This window comes from Sciurus vulgaris, assembly GCF_902686455.1.
Source record: "Sciurus vulgaris genome assembly, chromosome: 1".
Classification (NCBI taxonomy): domain Eukaryota; kingdom Metazoa; phylum Chordata; class Mammalia; order Rodentia; family Sciuridae; genus Sciurus; species Sciurus vulgaris.
This window is the reverse complement of record NC_136461.1, coordinates 179,334,046-179,355,983: the sequence shown is the minus strand read 5'-3', so window position 1 is coordinate 179,355,983 and position 21,938 is coordinate 179,334,046. Positions and strand designations below refer to the sequence as shown.

The 21,938-nt window shown below is 35.2% G+C and overlaps 1 protein-coding gene across 2 annotated transcripts in view; it reads right to left on the bottom strand.

Moving 5' to 3' along the window:
- Positions 1-21,938, bottom strand: part of ZFPM2 (zinc finger protein, FOG family member 2) — a 417,497-nt gene that overhangs the window by 186,927 nt on the left and 208,632 nt on the right. The gene's annotated exons all lie outside the window — the stretch shown is intronic.

Below are 21,938 nucleotides of genomic sequence, written 5' to 3'. Positions count from 1 at the left end.
AAATAATTTTACCTTTGTACAAATACTTCAGGCTAAAAAAGGCTAAACTATAATTCAGGCTTTAAAAAAAAAGTAATGACAAAATTAAAAAGAGAACATATGATACCCTATTTTATTTCATGAAGAATTTAAGAAATGAAACAGAAAAATATTTGTTTAACCTGCCACCTTCTCATAAAAGTCTTAGGCAGAGCCAACAACCTTTTCTTAGCCGTTTTATGAATACAGTAGTCTTTAAGAAGCATATTTCATATGCTTACTAACATGGATGGAGAGAGGGCAATGAACTGAGAGGTTGTGGAGGTTCAGAGTAGGGAGCTGGCTTCTGGGGGACAGGCCATTTATTCCAGAGTCTTTTCTCCAGGCCAGCCCTTGCATCCACAGGTTTATTCTCCAAACCCCTGGGAGGCCACCTTTCATCAAAAGAACTGTGCTAATCCTCCCTGGTTCTGCTGCCACTGGCACCTCCACTCCCCCTTATGCAGCTCTCATCAGAGGACTCAGGAAAAAACTCTTTAGGACTTCAACAATACAAAAAGGAAAAATTCCCTTTACTGTCCTGGCAGAAGAAAGAGCTTAGTCTCAAAACCCAGTTGAACACTAATATGCACACGCGAGAGAAAGACGCCCCTTCGTTTATTTTTCAGAAACATGCTGCTTATTGCCCATTATTTTCTCTGAGTGTTAGCTAAAATTTCTCATAGAAGCTCTTCATCCTGTTTCAACATCTATTATGTGAAACCATCCAGATGCTATGAAAAAATAACAACCACTGTTATTTCTTCACACATGAGTATATAGTTAAATAATTTATAAGAACTCTACAGTCAGCCCTCTGTATCCATGGGTTCTGCAGTCATGGATTTTACCAACCATGGCTACAAAGTGTTCGAAAAAAAGAATTGTCTACAGTGAACACGTAAAAAGTTTTTTTCTTATCATCTAGCCGTAAACAACACAATGGAACAACTATTTACACAGCTTTTACACTGTATTAGGTGTTATAAGTAATCTAGAGAGTATTTAAAGTATATGGGAGGATATGCATAGACTGTATGTAAATATTACATCATTTTATATAAGAGGCATCAGTACCTGCACCCTGAAAAAAAATCCCCTACAGAGAGGGACAACCCTATAACCAAACAATACATCTAACAACATAATAAGTAAATTTCATCAAGTGAGAAAAGGTTGTGCAAGTGACGGATATGAATATTCTACTCCATATTTCACTAATTTCAATAATATGTGCTGAATGTGGATGTTACCCAATGATGAACAAAAGCTTTGGTTTTTATTAAAACCAACAATGTTATATGACTGATTTTTCACTTTAGTTTTTGTACATGAAGCATAATTTGAAGAAAACTATTCAGATTTCTTAATGTATATGCCTAAAGGAATTCCTTAATTACAAATTTATCAGATGTTGCTAACCAGAAAAAGGAGCGACACAGACTTGCAGCATTTGCTGTTCTTGAGCAGATAGATAGGCACATTAAAAATTGAAATCCATTGCTGCCAAACACCTCGACTTTTTGTTACATTCACAATATATATTATATCAGGATTTTTCTACCGTGGCTCTATTGCCATTTGGGTCCAGATTATTCTTTGTTGTAGAAACCTGTCCTATGTATCACAGAATGTTCGTCAGCAACTCTGACCTATTCCTACTAGATGCCAGCAGCACTGTTAACCTTCTCAGGTCTCTCTCACCCCTTCTCTCACAGGTTATGACAACAAAAATGTCCCCAGGTATTGCCAAGTCTTCCTTAGGGGACAAAATTGTACCTAGTTGAGAACTACTCAATTGTGTTCATTAATGAAGTATGAAGAGTCTTTCCTTCTTTCTAACTCACTTTTCTTTTCTAAACCAGTTTTAAAATTATCTCATTTTCATCAGGGTACGATACCTACCTGAAAGCAAATATGTACAGGTGGATTATGATTTCCTCAAGACCTCATTCTGTGCTATTGAGTATGTAGTCTTAGAAAGAACACTTGACAAGATGAAGTTGTACAATCTCATCCAACAAATGATCTCACTTCAACCCTCACACTAACTTTACTATTAAGCAAAAACAGGCACATTTTCAAATATTGATTCCAACTAATGTCTGATCCTAACAGGCATGATCTTATCAAGGCCCCACTGTAATAGAAGGAGTGTCAGAGTTAAACAGAATAGGCTGGGATAAGATCACAATCTTCTCACCAAGATGTGATGGTATCACAGAATGGGGATGGTATTCAAAGTAATTATCATTAATAGATCCTGGCACAGGAAAGAGCAGGCTTGGTGGGTGTCTAAACAAACTTGAATGAGATAAAGCTAGGTTGTGAAGAATTATAGTTTAAGGCACTAGGTGTTCCTGATGTCATTTTTCTAAAATTCAAATACTAGATTTTATGTGAAAAAGGAAGTGAAGAATGGTTGTAGCACATGAACATGGAAGAGGAAAACACACCCCTTTGTTAATGACAAAGACACATTTCTCTTGTCTTTTGGCCCATTATATGCACTGGGTTTATTTCTATGCTTTGATCTAATTAAAGTGTTTATAAGCAAGTTGGTTCTTACTATTGGAAGGAGTTGAATGCATTTACTATTTGCTATCTGCAATCTACCAGGATTCAATCAGATAAATGAGTCTCCATCAGAAGAAACAGAAAAGATTTGTTTGTATTTTCCAAGTCCTCAGACAAACTTTAGTATATTCTCAGAATACTATACAAGTTATCTTAATGCAGAAATAGCTCAAAACTAGCTTTTTCAACTTTTATATTTAGGATTCTTGTATTGCACTGATTCAGTCATTTTTTAAGGCCTGTGTCCTAGATACAAAGCTCCATATCAAGCAATCTACAAAAGTCAGGGTACTTTTGTGAGTTTAATCAAAATTAACAAACATGGTGGTATTAGTAGATCTCATCTTCTGGAAGGTCTATTAAATAAATTCACTACTGCTTACTGAGAGTTTTGTGTTTGTTTCATTGATAAAATAAATATTTGCATGAAAAATGATGCTAGTGATTATTAGTCCAAATACTTAATAGAACAAAAATGCTTTTGCTAGAAACTTACTATTTAGCCCTGAGTTGGTTACTATCCACTCTTCTTTTACAAAATAGAGCAAGTGGTGTGTGTTGCTTACTATTATGACACAAATTTAAAGTTAAGCAAATAAGAATATTAATTAGTAAATGTGGTCAAAAAGATGCTCTACTCAGTGATATATATATATATATATATGTGTGTGTGTGTGTGTGTGTGTGTGTGTGTGTGTGTGTGTGTGGATATATATATATATATGTGTGTGTGTGTACATATATATATATATATCACATAAAAACACGATTATGATTGTTACTAGCACTGTTATTATTTTTTCATGCTCAGCCCAGAATTTCTAGGGAGAAAAAGCCAAACTATATCTTAGTTTGTGTTTTTTTCTTCTCAAATGGGTGATTAATTATAGGGGCTGAAATCTTTTAGATAATCACCCAGGATGAATGCATCTCAGAAATCAGTAGTACAGAGAGGACCCTAAATGCTACTAGTTGTTAACCTGGTAAAGCAAAATGGAACATGCTACACTTTGTATCTTGTCTAAAAATAATACAGTCCTTGACCTTAACCTTATCAAAATGGTTCTATCATGAAGGCCAAATGCAATAGTAAATAAATTCAGTTGGACATGAGCATACCATACATATTTATGATACAAGTACATCTCTACCTTGCATACTTCCCATAAAAACACACTGGAAAAATTACTTTTCAGTAATTTCATTTTTGAAATAACAGTGAAATCAAGCAAAGACTTAAGATAAAAAATGTAACTACACATTATTTGGTCTTTTTTTCGTAGCTTTCATTTTTGCCTTACACTATCATTTATGATATACATGGAAAAGCCCCAAATATGTACATAAAGAGACTAGTAGTAACTTTCATCAGCATACAGCCTCCTATTTATGGAGACAGTCTCTCTCTCACTAGGACCAAAGTAGAAAGGATATTTGGGAGACAACTCAGAAAATCCTCAGACCCTAGTACTTCAGAAGAGACATCATGATCAGCAGTAGATGGGTACTGAGGTCCTTCTGGGTCTAAAGAAACATGTTGCATCTATGTAATACAAGATGAAGAGGCAGGAGGAACACAGGCATGGTGCTGATCACTTCACAAGGACTAGGGCTGGCTGGTTTATAGAATGGCAAGAATGAACAGCTACACTTGAACGTCTTCTAGCAAGTAGAAAGTAGCAGGTACAATCAGGATGTGAAGCATCCAGAAAATTCTTTACCAGTTTCCATTTTGCAGTAATGCATTAAACAAAGAAAGGCAACTCCTATCAGAAAAAAGAATCATCAGTTTGTGAAAAGGTACATGGAAATACCGAGTTTTGTTCTTTTAATGCACTAAGGGGATTTATGCAGAGAAAGCACATGCTGCATAGTGAAACTAGGGGCTGACTCTCTTGCCAACAGGCTCATCACTATTTTTCATCTCTGTAACACACACCCACGATATGCTCTTTCTCTTCAGCCTGCTAATCAGGGCAGTGGTACCTGATAGTGGATGATTGACTAAAGAAATCAAGATTGAACTTACTCCCTGAGGCACACTGTACCTCAGATCAAAGAGTGCACATGTGGCCTCCTGAAAATGCAATCCCACTGCTTTCACCTCTCAACTCCCTGACACAGGAACCAAAGACAATAATCCTTATAAATCAGTGATACTGTCTCCAAAGCGGGAGCAAAGTGTGAGAGGCAGAAATTTGGGGATTCGGGCTTACTCCATTAAATAAATTCTTTCAAAAGAGCTAAAAGCTAGTTTTTACATTCGCACCCAATTTTCTATATTCTAATCTCAACCACAAATTAGAAAAGCCATATTAGATGCTAAATGTTTAAAACCAAATTCAACCTCTTTATAAAAGAAGGGATAGAATCCTATCCAGAAATTTTACTGTATCTCAAAGCAATGCAGTTCATTCCAAGAATTTGATAGAAATATACGTGTTGAAATACTTTTTAAAAAATATAATATCTTTACTTACATTGTCATTTTAAAACATTTTTCTCTAGTTACTTCAGATGGTATGATATTTCAGAGAGTACATGGTTCACAGAAGATAGTCAAAGAAGGTTTGTTTTTAACTTTATAAATAAAAGCCCATAGAATAATAACAAACTTCATCCTGATTTAGGATCAGATTGTTAAAGTCACAATGAGCATTGTAACTATCAATGGATACTATAAAAATGTCATTCATGCCTGTGAATTTATGAAGGTATCTCTCTTTTATCCTATTTGACTGCATTCAACATGCAAAATTCCTCTCCAAGTATTATAAAGAAACTTGAGCTTCAACATTAGCAAGTATAGTGAGCAGTCATTTCACCATGGAATCTGCTGTATCCCCACATATTCCAATGATGAAAGCACAGCTCCGTTACCATTATAGTATTACCACTAATCTCTGGGTGAAGTGGCCATCAAACCCAACATGTTCACCAAGTTAGTTCACTAGTTCATTTTGCAGTTAGTCAATATGGATTACATAGATTTTGAGACGTCTCATCTGCAAAACAGAAGGAAATTACTGAGAGACTTTTAAATTACAAATATTCTGTATTGTTTGATGCTAAAAACTGAATGTGCTCATATTACAATGCATTTAATGAATAACTGGAGTTAAAACAATGCAGTAAAATTATTAGACTGTAGTAACTGATTGGTTAAAATGGACCTCACGTTTCCTTGTTTTCAGTGATTTCCTTTCTAACTTCAAGATAACTGATGATGCACTAGCAAAAGACAACTTGGAAAACTATCAAGATGCGACTAAAATTAAACTGCCTATTTCTTTAGATGCTGTCAAACCCTCTAACATAAGATGATGTGCTTTTCTTCATGAAGTCCTCAGGAGATATAACAATTCAAGATGGAGACCCTCCCTTACAATCAAGTGGTATGTATGATTTGCAGCAAATATTAGTAATTCTTCATAACAATAACATTGCTACTAAATCATGTTATTTCTTTTTCTTTTTCTTTTCTTTTCTTTTTTTTTTTTTTTGTTGGTACAGGGTTGAATCTAGAGGTACTTGACTATTAAGTTACTTCCCCATCCCTTTTTTATATTTTACTTCAAGACAAGGCCTCATTGAGTTGCTTAGGGCCTTGATAATTTGCTGAGGCTGGCTTTCAACTTGCAAACTTCCTGCCACCTCAGCCTCCTAAGCTGATAGAATTATAGTGTATAATTATATATGTATAGTTTATAGTGAATATACATATATATATTATATATGTATAGTGTATAATTATATATGTATATATATATGTATAGTGTATATATATGTATAGTGTATAATTATAGAATTATAGTACACCACCATGTCCAGCTCTATTTCTTAACTCTGGTGATGAATAATAAAAATTAAAAATAAAATTTAGCATCCCTGAATCAATGAAATTGTTTGAATCTTATATAATTACAAAGTATCTATTATGTCATCTCAATGAAGTTTATGAACAGTTTCTAATAATTTAGGTTTCATGAACAATGCATAGTAAGGAGACATAAAAATCAGTTATAATCATTCTTCAGCGTCCACAGAGGATTGGTTCCAGGATCCCCTGTAGATATCAAAACCCATGAATGCTCAAGTTGCTTATCAAATGACATGTATTTGCATATAACCTACACATGTTGACCCATGTACTTTAAATCATTTCTAGATTATTTAACATACCTAACTTAATATAAACGCTTTGTGAATGATTATTAGTGCTGCATTATTTAGGCAATAAAGACAGGGAAAAAAGTCTTTATATGTGTACTACAGATGCAATTCTTTTCTAAAGTAGTTTTGGCCTGCTGTTAGTTGAATCCATTGGGGAGGAACCCATGGATATGAAGGGTAGGCTGTAATGTAAGAGAATACCTTGAGTTTTATTGCTTGTATATTTTTTTCCATTTCTCATATTTACTTTTTAATTCTCTCACCATATTTACCACTTAAACTAAATTGGATCTCATATAATGTTTTAGGTGGTCAAGAATTAAAAACAACTTTTTTAATCCTACATATTTATATGTTCTACACCTGTTCTAAGTTACCTATGATGAGTACATAAGATATTTTTGATAAGTTGGTAATGTGGCTTTTGCCAGGAGCCAAAATAATGAAATTATCAGAACAATGTTAGAAACATTACTGAGACTTACAGTGTTGTTTATTCTATGACAGGAAATACAGAGAAGTATGTGTAATTTTTTCAGCAATAGAGGTGTGCTTTACTTTACAACTTTGATTTAAAAAATAAGGGTACAAGCAAAATAAAATTAAATTTATTTTTATCTTATTTTGGGGCTTAAAAAACAGCTATCTTTTTCTGTGTATGTGTGCATGTGCACATCCACATGACTGCATTTGTGTGAATATCACTTTTTATGTTAGGTTTGCCTAAAGCAGTTTATAAAGATTATGGATAGAATTCACATATATTTAAATAATCATATAAGAAGTAATTCTGTTTGATGAGAATTCAGACCTTTGTGCCCCCACTTTTTAACAGAGTTCCTGACTTACAGTACATACTTAATAAATACTGAATCAAGTTTCCCTTTAAGACTTTTATCACAATTATCTAACATTAGAGAAAAGAATAAATTTTAGTCATTTAACTGCTAGTAGATGTAGCAGGGGAAGACTGTTAAAATAATTATGAAATAATAAAATAATTATTTCCGACCCTCTCATTTAACTGTAGAGAAGATAGAGGTAACTACCACTAAGAATGCATGTGATACGGTGAAGGATTAGTTAGGTTTAAACAGGACTGTCTCAATTCTTATCTAGTCCCTGACATAATCAATGTCAATATTTTAGATTGTGTCTATTTTAACAGGTTTATTTAATGAATAACTTTAAGGAAAAAAATGTGTGACCACATAAAAAATGCAAAGGGCAAGTACTCTAGTCCTGTAGAGCTATCCTTCCAGAGCTTTTATAGGAAGAAAAAGTTGTGCTTCAGAAAGATACTGATGAATATGTCACTTTTCTTCTTTCTTCTTGTTTTTCTTCCCCAAATATTCTTTTAACCAAAAGGTCAGAGTCTGATTTAAACTCATCAAACTGAGGGCATTCCAGGTGACTAGGGAGTTTCTCTCTGCCAGCCAGACCTGCAGAGGGGAGTTCTTCAACTCTAGGCAGCTTAGCTTTCCTACACTGTACCATCCATGGTATGTGAGGTCATTGCCTATCACTTATCCATCTGACAATCACTTTGTCACTTTGTTTTTACTTCGTTGTTCCTGTACTTTTATTCATGAAACAGATCCAGTTAAAAAAAAAAAAAAAAGTCCTCCACCTATAAGCCTGAAGATGTTTAAATTTAATACCATGTTAACAAGATGCCAGCTTTCCTTGCCCCTATTTGTTAACTGCTCTCTGTAAGTATTATTATTGTATGCTGAAAAATACAGGTTCTATTTTGCAGGAGTTTCAGCTATTCTTTTTCTTCATGGGTAAGAATGATTTTCTTTTAGCTGTCCTGGGAACAGCAGATCAGTTTCCAAGACTCACTAGAATTCTCTTAGCTGTATGAATTATTTTTGAAACATTTAAAGTGTATTTTTTAATCCAGAGGAAAAAAACTAACATATTTATTCTCTTTCAAAAAAAATCCCAATAAATAACAAAGGTGCATCAGGCTCCAAAAACAGCTTAACTGAACCATATGTGGATCCAAGGGCCTGCCAAAATGGAATCAGCATTATAAAGGATAGTTTCATATTTCATCCAGACATAAAATAGGAACCTACAGTATATGAAAAGTACTGGCCACTCATACAGGACTCATGATGGCAATGTCTTGAAAAGTCCCTGTCAGCACATTAAAAGTGACCTCATGCATACTCAGGGAGGCTTCTTGAGGTTGTTGTTGTTACTGGGGTGTGTGTGTATGTATGTGTGTGTGTTGTCTTTTTGGTCCAGATTAACTAATCACAGATCATGGAGCAAATGACTTAAAACAGCATCTTGAACCTCAGCCCTGCTGACAGTCACAGAATTGTACCATCAAAATATTTCATTTGAAAATCTTTGAGAAGCAGCAGAAGGCTTGGCACTGAAGCCTTAGGATCCCATTAAGGGCCTCTGCTGTATTCCACGGCTCGTCTAGTCCAAAACAGCGCTCTCTTCCCCCACAGAGTCTCTCCAAAGCCATTCTGAATCCTCTTTTCCCTTATCTGGCTGATACAGACCTGCATCATCCTTGGAGCCTTCTGACAGGGGCTACAACAATTGGGGGGAAGGGGGGTGAAACAACTGCTCATTGTTTCCTCTCACAAAACCCTGCCACAGGGTGCAGATTAACACCAAAAAATAGATGGCTGCAACCAAGAAGAAACATTTTTCAGAATGCCTCCACTTGATTAATGAAGTAATGGAGTCGACCACTGTTCGACTTTCATTGTGCAGTCTTCCTCCCTTGCCCTTCTCCTGAAGTACCAGCAGAGACCGGGGGACACCTCTGCAAATGTTTGCTTCTTTTAAAGACATGCTATTTTCACAAAGTTCTAAGGAATGCAATAAGAATAACATTTCTTGTTGAAATATTGTGCTAGGGGACAAACTTTCTTTTGTCACATCTGAACTTCTTTAATGTAGGCAAGTGTAGATTTTTAGCTGTTGATATTCCTATAGAAAGTTGATTCAGCATGTACTTGGACCCTGATGCTTATCTCAGATGCATGTGGGGACATCACTGGTACCTTTACCGGTATGGATATACTACATATTCCTGAAGAGCAGTGGCTTGCAGAGAAGAGATCGTCACATCACATCAAAGATTTAAATCAAAACCAGAGGGACACAGATGTTCCTGTCCACAAGATAATGCTCATTCTATTACACATGGGGCAGTGAGGGACAAATAGTATTTGTCTGACTTCTCAATAAATGCTAAAATTTAAGGCATGCGAAATGCCTTTGTTTTTTTAAACTCTGTTCCCATTTCTTCATGTTTTGTGGTACATCAGTGTCTGCATTTGACTGCCTGATTTACTCCCTTCTCTACTGAGCTCAAAAATGCTATAAATAATGAAAGAATTGAGTTAACATTTTAAAATACAAATCTACCTCAAAAGAGATTCACACAGGGTAAATTACTTTTCCAATTGTTGGAGAACCCCAATCATACACCTGAGAAATGCTTTCTAAAGAAAAACTTCCCACAAAAAAAGAATACAATGAAGGCAAGATAATTCAGAAAGCAGTTTGACCACTTAACCTTTCTTTCCCTTCTTAAAAAATAAGTGTTTTTTCTCTGCTTCTGTGGTGATTGCCTTCTTAGGTGATAAATGCCCTTACCACATACCTCACACTTCTCTGGGCTGTGAGTTCTCAGAATGCACATGCTAGTTAATCAGTAAATATGTGCGTCTATGTGTGTTTAAACACATGTGTGCACACACGTGAATGGAGATGTATTCACAGGATGACAACCCCAAGTGCATATTAAGACAGAGGACAGAAGTGAAGAGGCTACTGCTGGGGGAATTAAAGGGATGAATAATCTACTTTCTATTCACAGGCATAATAAAGAGTAATCTAGGTTTGTGTAACCACCAGTATATTTTTCAACGTGACTAAATGCATATAATTTTATATAATTTTATGACAACTCTATGATGTAGGTCTGGTATAATAACCTCTATTTTATAAATGAGGAAACCGAGAGAGCATGTCTGATTACCCAAGATAGCTCAGTCACTTTGGGTAATAACAGTCAGGACTAGAATCAGGAGATTATGACCCCATCATGGGCTCTTTCCCATGCTTTTACTCCCACATTTGATATATACAGCATTTAGCATATGTTTTTCAAAACTACTGAAAGAGAAGAAACAACCAGTAAACTGCTTCTGATTTCTAATTCCCATTCGATTTTGTGTAAAATACGTTATATGTATCAAGATGCAAGAACAAGTCCATGTTTCATATATTTAACATACCTTTCTTTATTGGTGAAATTAGTATCTGAATAAATTAAGAAGACATGATCATCATCTATGTGTCAAACTATATTTATCTTCAGAAATAAGAATATCTCATTTTCACAAATCTTTTATTATTAATCTTTGATCTTGATTATGATGTTTTATAGCATATTTTCTCTATTCAAATTAACTGACTTTTCTTAAGTGATTTTTTCCCATTGCTCTTAGTATTTTAAAGTTCTTTCCTAATCAGTGGTGAAGTAATTATTTATATAAGTTACCTTCTGGGGTAAACAGCCTTTGAAATGGCCCCCAGTCATGGCTGCCTTCTGATTTCAAGCTCTAGTTTAATTCCCTTCCCTTTGGTGTGGGCTAGACCTAATGAAAAGAAGTCAGCAAAAGTGATGAGATGCCATATCCAAGATTGGGTTTTTAAAAAACTGTGGCTTCTGTCTTTGGCTCACTCTCCTGTTCACTCTCTTGCTCAGGGTTGCCAGCTGCCATGTTGTGAGAAGCACTATGGAGACGTCCACTGAGACAGGAATGAGCCATTTGAGCAAGACTGTAAACAGATCCTCCACTAGTTGAGCCTTCAGATGACACAAAGAACCAGCTCTGATCTTGACTGAAGTCTTGTGAGAGACACTATGCTGAGGATACCTAGATGAGCTATGCTCATGCTTCTGATACTCACAACTTGAGAACAAAGAGTGTGATAAAAACCACAGGCCAGTAAACATAATTCTATGCTTAGTCCTGGCTTCCCAACCTTTAAAAGGGAAAATGATATGAAACATATTAAAATGGCATATAAGATACACAAATTATTAGAATCAAAAAAACACAATGAGTTTGTATGTGAAAAACTAAAGTAAGAATAAATGAATAATAACAGTAAGTTCAAAACTTTAATTAGGAAATAAAATATGGAGATCTCTGAAACAGAATTTCTCAAATAATTTCCCAAAATATATAACTAATATTATTTTATTTTTCTCTTATTAGAAATATATGCAAGAATGCTTGCCTCCAGACCATCAAGCAGCATTAACACAGAGCTTTATATGGTTTGGACAGGGTCACAAACTTGCTTATACCAGGAAAACCTCTTAGGATAACAAGAATAATCAGTGCCAACTGAAAGCTTCAGCTAAATTATGATACTTGGTTAATGCCATCCTGGAATTGCCCTCTGATAATATAAAAAACAAGTCCAATATGTTATGAGAGTTTGACAGAATTATTCCTAGGTAGTTTGGATTTTAAGACCAAACTAAAGGAATACAAAATGATATCTACATCCACTTTCTCACAGTTATCATCTACAGGTTACTGAATGTATTAATTATCATGCTGAGCTGAGATTGCTGCTAAATCCTCATTATACTAGAATGATATATATCACAACCATGCAGATAACAGGTAAATGCACAATGCCCAACTAACTGTTTTAAAATAGTTGTAAAATGGTAATTTTTCCAAAAAGTCAAGTAGAAAGACTTAAAAAAGACATGCCTGCTATATCAGCAAATGACAGAAGACAGTTCTGATCAACTTTTCAAACAACCATTCCTCACAATGCCTCCTCATTTTTAATTTCCCCTTCAGCAAAAATATTTTAAGCTTTATATTCTATAATTTATGAAAACCATAGAGTATGCTTTGAAAACCACATCCTCACCGCCTAAAATGATGATAGATTCCCTTTAGGAGACCAGGTCTCTATGTATCTGTTCCTCCCACCCCAGACCTTCAAGCTGAGTGCTATTGGCAAGTGGAGGGAAAGGACAGTGGCAGTGGGACCCATATGAAGAAAATTCATCTAAGGGACGCTGACACATGAGAAAAGAGATGCAAACAATGACAGCTTCTAACATAAACCAATATGAAGATTTTGTCCTTCATGCCTATACTCTTTGGGTAACTTAGTGCTATTCATTAGTCACAAGTTTAGACACATACTCTGAGTAAAGCAGTTTTGATCGTATTTTGATGATATGAAGAACTCATCCTTGCAGACATTAATTGATAGCATAACACTGATATTAACTTTAAAAATTCCATGAGATTATCTTCTCCAAGGAGAACCCCAAATTCTCCTTGGGGTTCTAGAAAAAGAGAATGCTGAATGATCTCACATAAAAAAAAAAAAAAAAAAAAAAAAGGTTGCCTTTTTAAAACTCAGATTTGGCCAAAGGATAGATAAACAGGGTTAGCCACATTTGAAAATCCAAAGGCAAAAATGTTTAAAATTTTGGATACAGAAGAAATGTTAGGCCCATAAGTAAAACTTGCTATACATGGCAAGAAATCATATCTTTGGGTCTTAACTTTCAAATCCAAGTCAAAATGTGAAAAACCTGGAAAGATTCCACTTTTTCAGGAGAAAAAAAGTTAATTCAAAGGGAGATGGAAGTAAGCAGATTAGCTAAATATACAAAATGCATTTTGGAGGCACTTAATAATTATCAGGAAAGGCATAATTTGTTTTCAGTTCACCTTATTGTCCCTGATGACAAACTAATTCCATCCACTGTCAACATCTTAACTCTGCCTTTATTATAATGTTTCCAGTTCCTTCACATTAATATGCAGTTGACCTCCTTGGTTTACTTCTACAGTTCTGAATTGTGAAATAATTCTTTGATGTTTGATTTCTTCCTTTCAGACTCACATTCTACAGGATGTCTTTGATTGCTCGGGCCTCCATGCTAACTTCTCCCCTCATCCTAAGCACAACCCACATCCCCTCCACAAACAACAGCAGCAGCAACAAATCCTACTCGAATTCTAGAAACCAAGCTGAGGCATCATTTCCCAAGGCTCTAATGTATTAAATGTCTTGCCTTCATGACTTCTCTGAGCAGCTTCCCTGTCCACTCAGTTTCCATTAACTCTCCACATAGCAGAGTATAAGAGAAACCAGCATGTTGCCCTCCCTGAGGGACAAATCTACAACCTCCATCAATAATGTATTTCACCAATGTTTCCCAAGAGGAACAGGGTACAATTAAAAAGGTTATAAGTCCTTGCACTACTAGAACCTAAGGGCATCCGTGAATGAAACTGGCTTAAGCCCAATTAGAGGAATCAGTACATTTGTCTTCTCTTGGAACAACCCTGCTCTTACGGCTCCCATCAATTCAGTATAAATCTGACTGATCTTATCCAAGAAGTTAATAGAAAATTGCTCACAGTGGGCGACTGCCACCTCAGTTTCCAAGCAGAGACAGATGGAATTTCCCAGATGGTTTGTCACTGCAAAGTGTGAGGCTATATGAGACTTCACAGAAAGCATGGTAGAGCAGAACACCTTCTTGGCCTTCACCCATGTCATAGTGAGGGATCTAAGAATGACTCTGGTAAACAAATCATAATCACCTCAATGACCCAACACCCTATGCTCCCTAACTGCCTCCAAGGGTTGCAAATCTTACACTGAAATTAGTCAATATTTAATCAAGAAACCACCATAGGCATATCACTTTACTGGGTAAAAACTAAAGAAATAGATGTAGTTATCCTGCCCCACTGAACTTTTCACTTAAATGAAATTAACATAAAACATGAGTATATAGATAAATAAAAGTGGCACAAGATAGCACTGGGCTAATTGTACTGCAATATTGGGCATATAAGCAAAATCACAGTAGATAAAGAAATGAAGGTAAAGTCTCAGGGAAGATGCAGGGGTCCTGAATAAGGAGAGGCGCACATCATTCCCTGCTACTGGAGGGAAACAAAATGAAAAGAAAGAACTACTTAACTCCTTAAATGTTGTTTTTTGAGCTCTACAATAAACTAGGTAGTGTTCTAGGTAGAAAGACTATAAAGATAAAAAACATGAAGCATGCTGTCTGCAGGGGAGATAGGCATAAAAACAAGAACTCACAATTATGTGCTCAGTGACCCAGTCCTAGTAAACCCAGAGCATGAGAGAAACACTTCAGGAGTGTTATCTGTCCCAGACTGGAGGCTATAGGAAAGGTTTCCTTTGGAGGTGACCTTGAGCGGGTCATTAAGAAAGAGTTGGAATTACTGATTAAGAGGAGCAGGAAGAGAAACATATGGCTGTCCAGGATCATGGAATAGCAGAGATGGCAGAGATAGGAGAAAAGAGTGGTCTTTGAGAACCACAGATGGTTCAGGCTGATGGAAGACTACAGGAACACTGGGAAGTGCATACAAGCTATGACGGTGAGTATCCGGAAGACCTTTTTAGGTTTTATTAAGGAGTTTGGGCTCCTATGTGCCCGTTAGGTCGATTTTAAGTACAAGGTTTAAATGACTAGTATTATTTAGGACATATTATGGTCTGGGTAAAGAAAAAATTGCAAGAAGTAAAGCAGAAGAACAATTAGAAGAACTCTAAGAATCAAGGGAGCTCTGATGGAGGCTTTGACTGCAGCAGTGGTAGTAGAAACAGGAAGAAGGGAACAGATATTCAGAAAGTCGGCGTTAGGGTTCATCGTTTCTGAAGTGATAAAAAAGAACCTTGGAAGATGATTTGAGATGCAAGAGGCGAGGCAGAAATGCAGAAATGATGGGGATAACTGATTGAATGGTCTCCTGCAAAGGCAGGAAAGGGGACGCAGAGCCCTGAACAAGGGGCAACTGAAACTTAGAAGACAGGGAGAAAATAGACAGACCATCTATGGAGACAGTCATTAACAGCCCTGGTGACCACTGAGTTAGAGGAATTAAGCGGGAAAGGTTTGCAAAACAGTTGAAATGTGCTATATTAGAGAAAGGGTAAAAAGCCAAGGTTAGAAAAAATTTTTTAATTCAAAAGTCATTTGTAAATTAACAGTTGAAGCTTTGCAAGTGGATAAGCTCCCTGAGGCAGTGGGAACAGAGGGAAAAGAGAAGAAAGGCCAGAAGTGTTTTGGGAAACGGGCACAGTTAAATTAAAAAGAACCAAGACCCAAAGAGATATGAGAAGTAGGAAAGTATGGTAGTCCTGAGCTCAGATTAAAATGAATATTAAGAAGAAAGATAGTCACAATGTCAACATCAATGAAAAAAAAAAGTAAGATCCTACCTAGCGTCATGCTTCAGCAAAATTATAAATTCTATCATTGACTTTGTAGGGATGGTGTGATATGGGTGGGGGCTCTGAGAATGTTCCTGATAAATAAATTCCACTGATTAGATTTTTAACTTAAAAAACATTAACTGAATACTTACTACATGCCAGTGGTAAAGGTCCAAAATTGAACAGTAAACACCAAACAAATCTGTACCTCCAGAATCTCAATAATAATTTGGGTATTGCTTTCAAATTTACTTCCTTATTAAATTTTAGATGATATCTTTGCATGGGTTTCCCAGAAGCACTCCAGGACAATTCAAGTTCAATTCATCTATTGGGGAAATGATCTCAGAAAATTGTAGAAGAAGCGTAGAATTGAGGATAAAAGAGAAAGAAGCCCATAGAAGATGCATTATTAAGTCAGAGCTCAGTTCCCCTGGCAAACTGTAGGAGACAGTGTAGAACATTTCTCACTTTCTCACCAAGAAGTGAAGAAGTGGGTTTATGCCACCAATTTTCTGTCCATCAGTGGTTACAGATTACCTCTGGGATCATGAATTCACCTGTGCTTCCAACTTTCCCAGCTTGCATCCAGTTTTCTCCTGAAGCTGGAAAATATTACCAGGTAGGCAAGAAAAGTCCCTGTAAAGTGCCTTTGGCTATAGAGGCAGTGCTAGGGAGTCGAAGTATGTTTGTTACAGCATGAAACTTGGAAGACTCTATCAATGAATGAAGTCAAAGATGAATACTGAGAGAGGTGGAACTGGAGGGGGAGAAATACAGACATGTAATAATTATAATGACGTGGATCAAGAATCTCTAATTCTTTCCTCATCCTCATTTCTATAACAGTAAGTCAAAAACTTTTAAGATGCAGTTTAATACATGCATTATTTCATTATTAGGTCAATAAAATGTCTACAGGGCCCTTTATATGTGGATTTCCTATTTGTAGAATTCAATGTCACAAACACCCTATGGGAAACTAAAACAAGGCTCTATTCTGATTGAATAGAATGAAATGAGATTACTTTATTAAATTTCATGTGTTGAATTTAACAGGTCACGATGAGTATACTATTATGTTGAAAGTAATCTGGGACTTTCTATTTATGTTCTATATAATTAAGTATGCACACTGCATGATCCCAGCAGTTTGCTGAATCCATTCAGACTAGTTAACTACTCACAGTTGACATATTGAAATGCAAGACAGGGCAAATGCCACTTAAATTCCAGACACCAACCTTTCAAATAATCACTGTTGTTTGCTAGTAACTAGGTACTTCCATGTGATGATGAGGCTTAGTTTTACAAGGATCTTTGTCCTTGGGAGAATATGGGAAAACTTCAAATGCATAGCATATAAGTGTAGAAACTCTATACCTTCAAGGCAGATATTGATCAGAACTTGAAGTGGTTTTTAAAAGTTCTTTGTTAGTACTCCTTTGATTTTCTCAATGAATAAGATCACAGGATTTTCCAAAATATCAAGTTTATGACACCACGATAGCATTTACAGTAAGTTATTCTTCCACACTGAAGTAGGATGTTGGAAAGAGGTTTTACTAACTGGCCAACAATTCTTTCAGGAATATGAGGCCATAACTTGAAAAACTGAAAATTGCAAGTTACCTAGTACTTTGGAGCCTGTGATGGTTAATTTATGTGTCAATTCAGAGGTGTTTTTGAATCAAATTAACGTTTAAATTAGTGAACTTCAGGTAAAGCCTAAAGTGGGTGGGCCTCATCCAGTAAGTTGAAGGCCTGCATAAAATAAGTCCATTGGCTTCTGCAAGCAAGTGGAAGTTCTCCAACAGACAGCCTCAGACTTCAATAACACCACGGTTCTCCTGGGCATCCAACTTGCCAGCACATACTGCAGACTTTGGGCTCATTAGCCCCATAATTGCACAGGCCAAGTCTTCTAATAAATCTCTGCTATATTCACACACATCCTGTTGGTTTTATGCCTCTGAAGAATCCTAATACAGAGCCTTTGGCAAATGACCAAATTTAGGAATGGAAGAAAACCTCCAAACACCAAGATCTACAGCATTCCTTATTTAGTTTGGGGAGTCTTTGGAGCCTTCATCTTGTCAGATTTCAATGGATACATGTGTATAGATAACTGACTAGTAATTGTCTAGTGTTGATAATTCAGATATACTAACTCATTTAGTTTTCAAAAAACCCTTACATGCTAAGTATCATTATTATTTCTGTATTTTAGACAACAGTTCTAAGATTGCAGCAAGCATTTTGGAGTCCAACAGAGTTGATCGTGGGCTAATTATTTAACTTCCTGAAGTAGCAGTTTCCTCCTCTATAATAAGAGAGATAAATATTATCTTCTCTTCAGCTGCAAAATAACTAAATAAGATAAAATATGTAAACACTTTGACCGTAACTGGCCCACTGAATATATTTACTATGCTACCCTTCTATTATTACCAAAATTTGAAAGCATGAATTATCTACCAAGATGATAAAATGTGGGATAAAGACACTCTATTTCTGTATTCAGTGTGTTATAGGATTCCAAGAATATCCTTTTGTCAAATCAGTTTGTTTGGTGTTTCTACATAGCCTATGTTTCTTGAAATGTTCTATATACATCCAAATGCCTGGTCTGCAAAGGATTGCTGCAGAAGGTGGCATATTGCTAATGCATTTCAAGATGGGGACTTGAAAGATATAAAAAGGATTTGACATCTGGCATGGTGACTCAATTAATTACTATGTTGGATTAATTAGTGTGCTGAATCTCCTGAGCCAACACCATGGGTTTAAGCAGAGTAACATTACATCAGTTGGCAAATAAGCAATTTAAAAGAGCATTCTAATCCAAATTTGATTTGAGATCGTATAAAGAGGGTTAGAAGGTATATATTATAAGGAAAAATTATCTTTATGATATAAAACACATATTATATAATGTCAAAATTCTAGAGAGGTAATAGAATTACAGAAGTCTTTCAATTAACTCCTAATTTTTCAAGTAGACTAAGTACCACAACAAATAACACATATTTTGCCCAAAGTAAAATAAATAATAATAGTAAACCCTCTAATAATTGAATATTTTCTCCCAGAGATTTTTATAAATTTAGAATTCATGTAAACAAAGTCAAGGTCAAACATAATTTAATGTTTAAATCATGGTATAGATGTTATACTGAAAAGGCAGCATGGCATAGTCCTCTAATAATGGAGATTCTCAGATCAAAAGTCAGAGTGTTTAGCTTCCCATTTGTGAAATGGAACCAAATTTACAAGATTGTTTGGAGGGTTAGAGGAGCAAATCTATTTCCAATTCTTCATAGAATCTCTAAAAATGAATAGGAATGTAATATACATTAGACAATGCTGTACAATAATCACCATGAGCAATAAGAGTAGTATTTAATGACATGAAATCAGAAGTCAATTCTGGAAGAGAACATTGTTTCAAAAGAAAAATGTTTTAAAAATTTATCTTAATGAAGTAACTAAGTCCTATAGTAGAAACATGCTATCTTTTAAGTATGTAATGCAATTAGATATTTAAACCCTAAAATAAAGCAAAAATAAATAAAATTGGGCTGTTAAGAGATTGTTTTCTCTAAAGAATTTTTACCTGCTACTGCTTTTCAATACTGTAAAAAGTATTCATATGCTTTAAATGGTATCAAAAATCCTGAAAATTTCATGAATATAAACTGAATTATTTTTAAAAATATTAGATATGGTATAAAATTGTTTTAGAGTAATTTATGAGTATTAAAATCACAAAATGATCATCTAGGAAATCATTTTAATGAAAAATTCGATTTCAGTTTATGGTTCATATATTACAATTTAAAATGTAGTAAAAATATTATAAAATACTACCCTATAAATGCATAATGATAGAAAGATTGATCAAAAGTTGCATTTTAATATAGACATTATTTTTGCACAGTAAATGGGAAAAGATTGATCATCTGTTAAATCAAATATAGGTGACAGTTCAATGGCTGTAGTACACTTTTGAAGAAATATCAGAGAAACAACTTGTATTGGTGTCTCATGTATAGTAACAAATAAGATAAATATCTGACTGTATAAAACATCTTTTAAGCAGTGCTAGAGAACAAATAGACCCAACCACATTCAGTGGTTTCACTCCACCTTTGATGCTCACAAACCTTCCTCTTGCCTCTCTCATCATTCATTAGCTTGATAAATCAGTATAATTAACATCACTCTCTGAAAGGAGTCAATGGAACAGTCCCTTCACAGAACTGGACCAACTGCAATGTGCTGTGTTTGTGTGGCCACATCTCAAACCCCAAGAACTGCACTAGACCACCTAGAATAAATTGCTCAGATTATTACATATTTAGACTGGACTACGATATAATGTCAACTTGTTTGATTCTCTTATATATGTGAACTCTTTTGTCATTTTATAAACAAACATATGGACTTAGGATGTAAGAAACATACCCTTAGAATCTCAAATATTTTTTAAAAGGTCAATGGTGTAAATATTTCTTATTTATTCCAATCATTACTTTTAGTTGGACCTATAGCCTCTGTCATAGCCATTTGGCAGTGAATAAACAGAGATCAGTAGGTATCCGCTTCTTTCATGTAATAACTTAAAGAAGGAATTTCTTTCATGTAATTAATTGAAAGAATGCAGTGCTGCTGTCCCAGTACATCTGTCAAAGCCCTCTGGGAGTTTTTATGTCTCCACAGCATAGACTGGGTCATTTAACATCAAGAAGGTTCCTCCTACATAAATGGTATCCAGAGAGAAAGACTTTCATCAGAACAAATATACAGAACATTTCTGAAACATTTTTCTTCCCGATTTTTAACACCTGTAGGAGAGATCATCAGATATCAGAATAATTATTTTATCCCATGTGGTAGGCAGTATCCCCTCAAAGACAACCACATCCTAATCTTGGGAATTTGGGAATGTTTCATGGCAAAGAAAAATGAAGGACGCAAACAGAATAAGGAGTGCTAAAGAATTACCCTTAAAATAGAGAAATGAGCCTAGGTTACCCAGGTGAATCCAGCATAATCATAAGTGTCATTAAATGTGGTGGAGGAAGGCAGAAGAATCAGGGTTATAAAGTGGATATAAGAAAAACTCAACTAGCCATTGCTGGCTTTGAAGATGGAAGCAGGCCATGAGCCCAGGGTCACGGACAGCCTTGAGAATATGGAAAAGCAAAGAGAACGGATTCTTTCCTAGAGCCTTCAGAAGGGAACAAAGTCCTGCAAACACCTTGATATTTGCCCAGTAAGACCCATTTTGAACTTCTGACCTTCAGAACTACAAGATAATAAACTTGTATGGTTTTAAGTCACAATGTTTATGGTAATTTCTTATAACGGCAATAGGAAATGTGTATTAAACTGAAAAATAAAATTTAAATGGAACCAAATAATCCACTTTTCCATTACCCTTTAAAGCATCTAATTAATCAATTATCATTCTGATCTCAGAACTTTTACAAAAAAGTTAGCAATAAAAATTATAATGCTAATCACTCTTCTTGCTTTCAGAGATACAAACAGTATTACCAAGGAATAACAAAGTTGTTCATTCCTTATTCTTCATGTAAACCTATAATGTATGAAAATTAATTTGTGTCATCTTAAAAATAAAAGCAATTGTACATATTATTAAATGTGAACAGTCTAGTCTGGCTAAGTAGATAAAGCAATAAGCTTATAAATTACCTTACTAACCAACCATTTAATACGAGTAACCTGTTTCCCTTCTAAATTCTGTGTATATTACTGTCAGACAAACCACATGGAAAATATCCAAGTTTTGCAGTGCAAGAAAACAGCAAAAAAAAACAAACTTATTTTTAGTGATTTCAATGGGA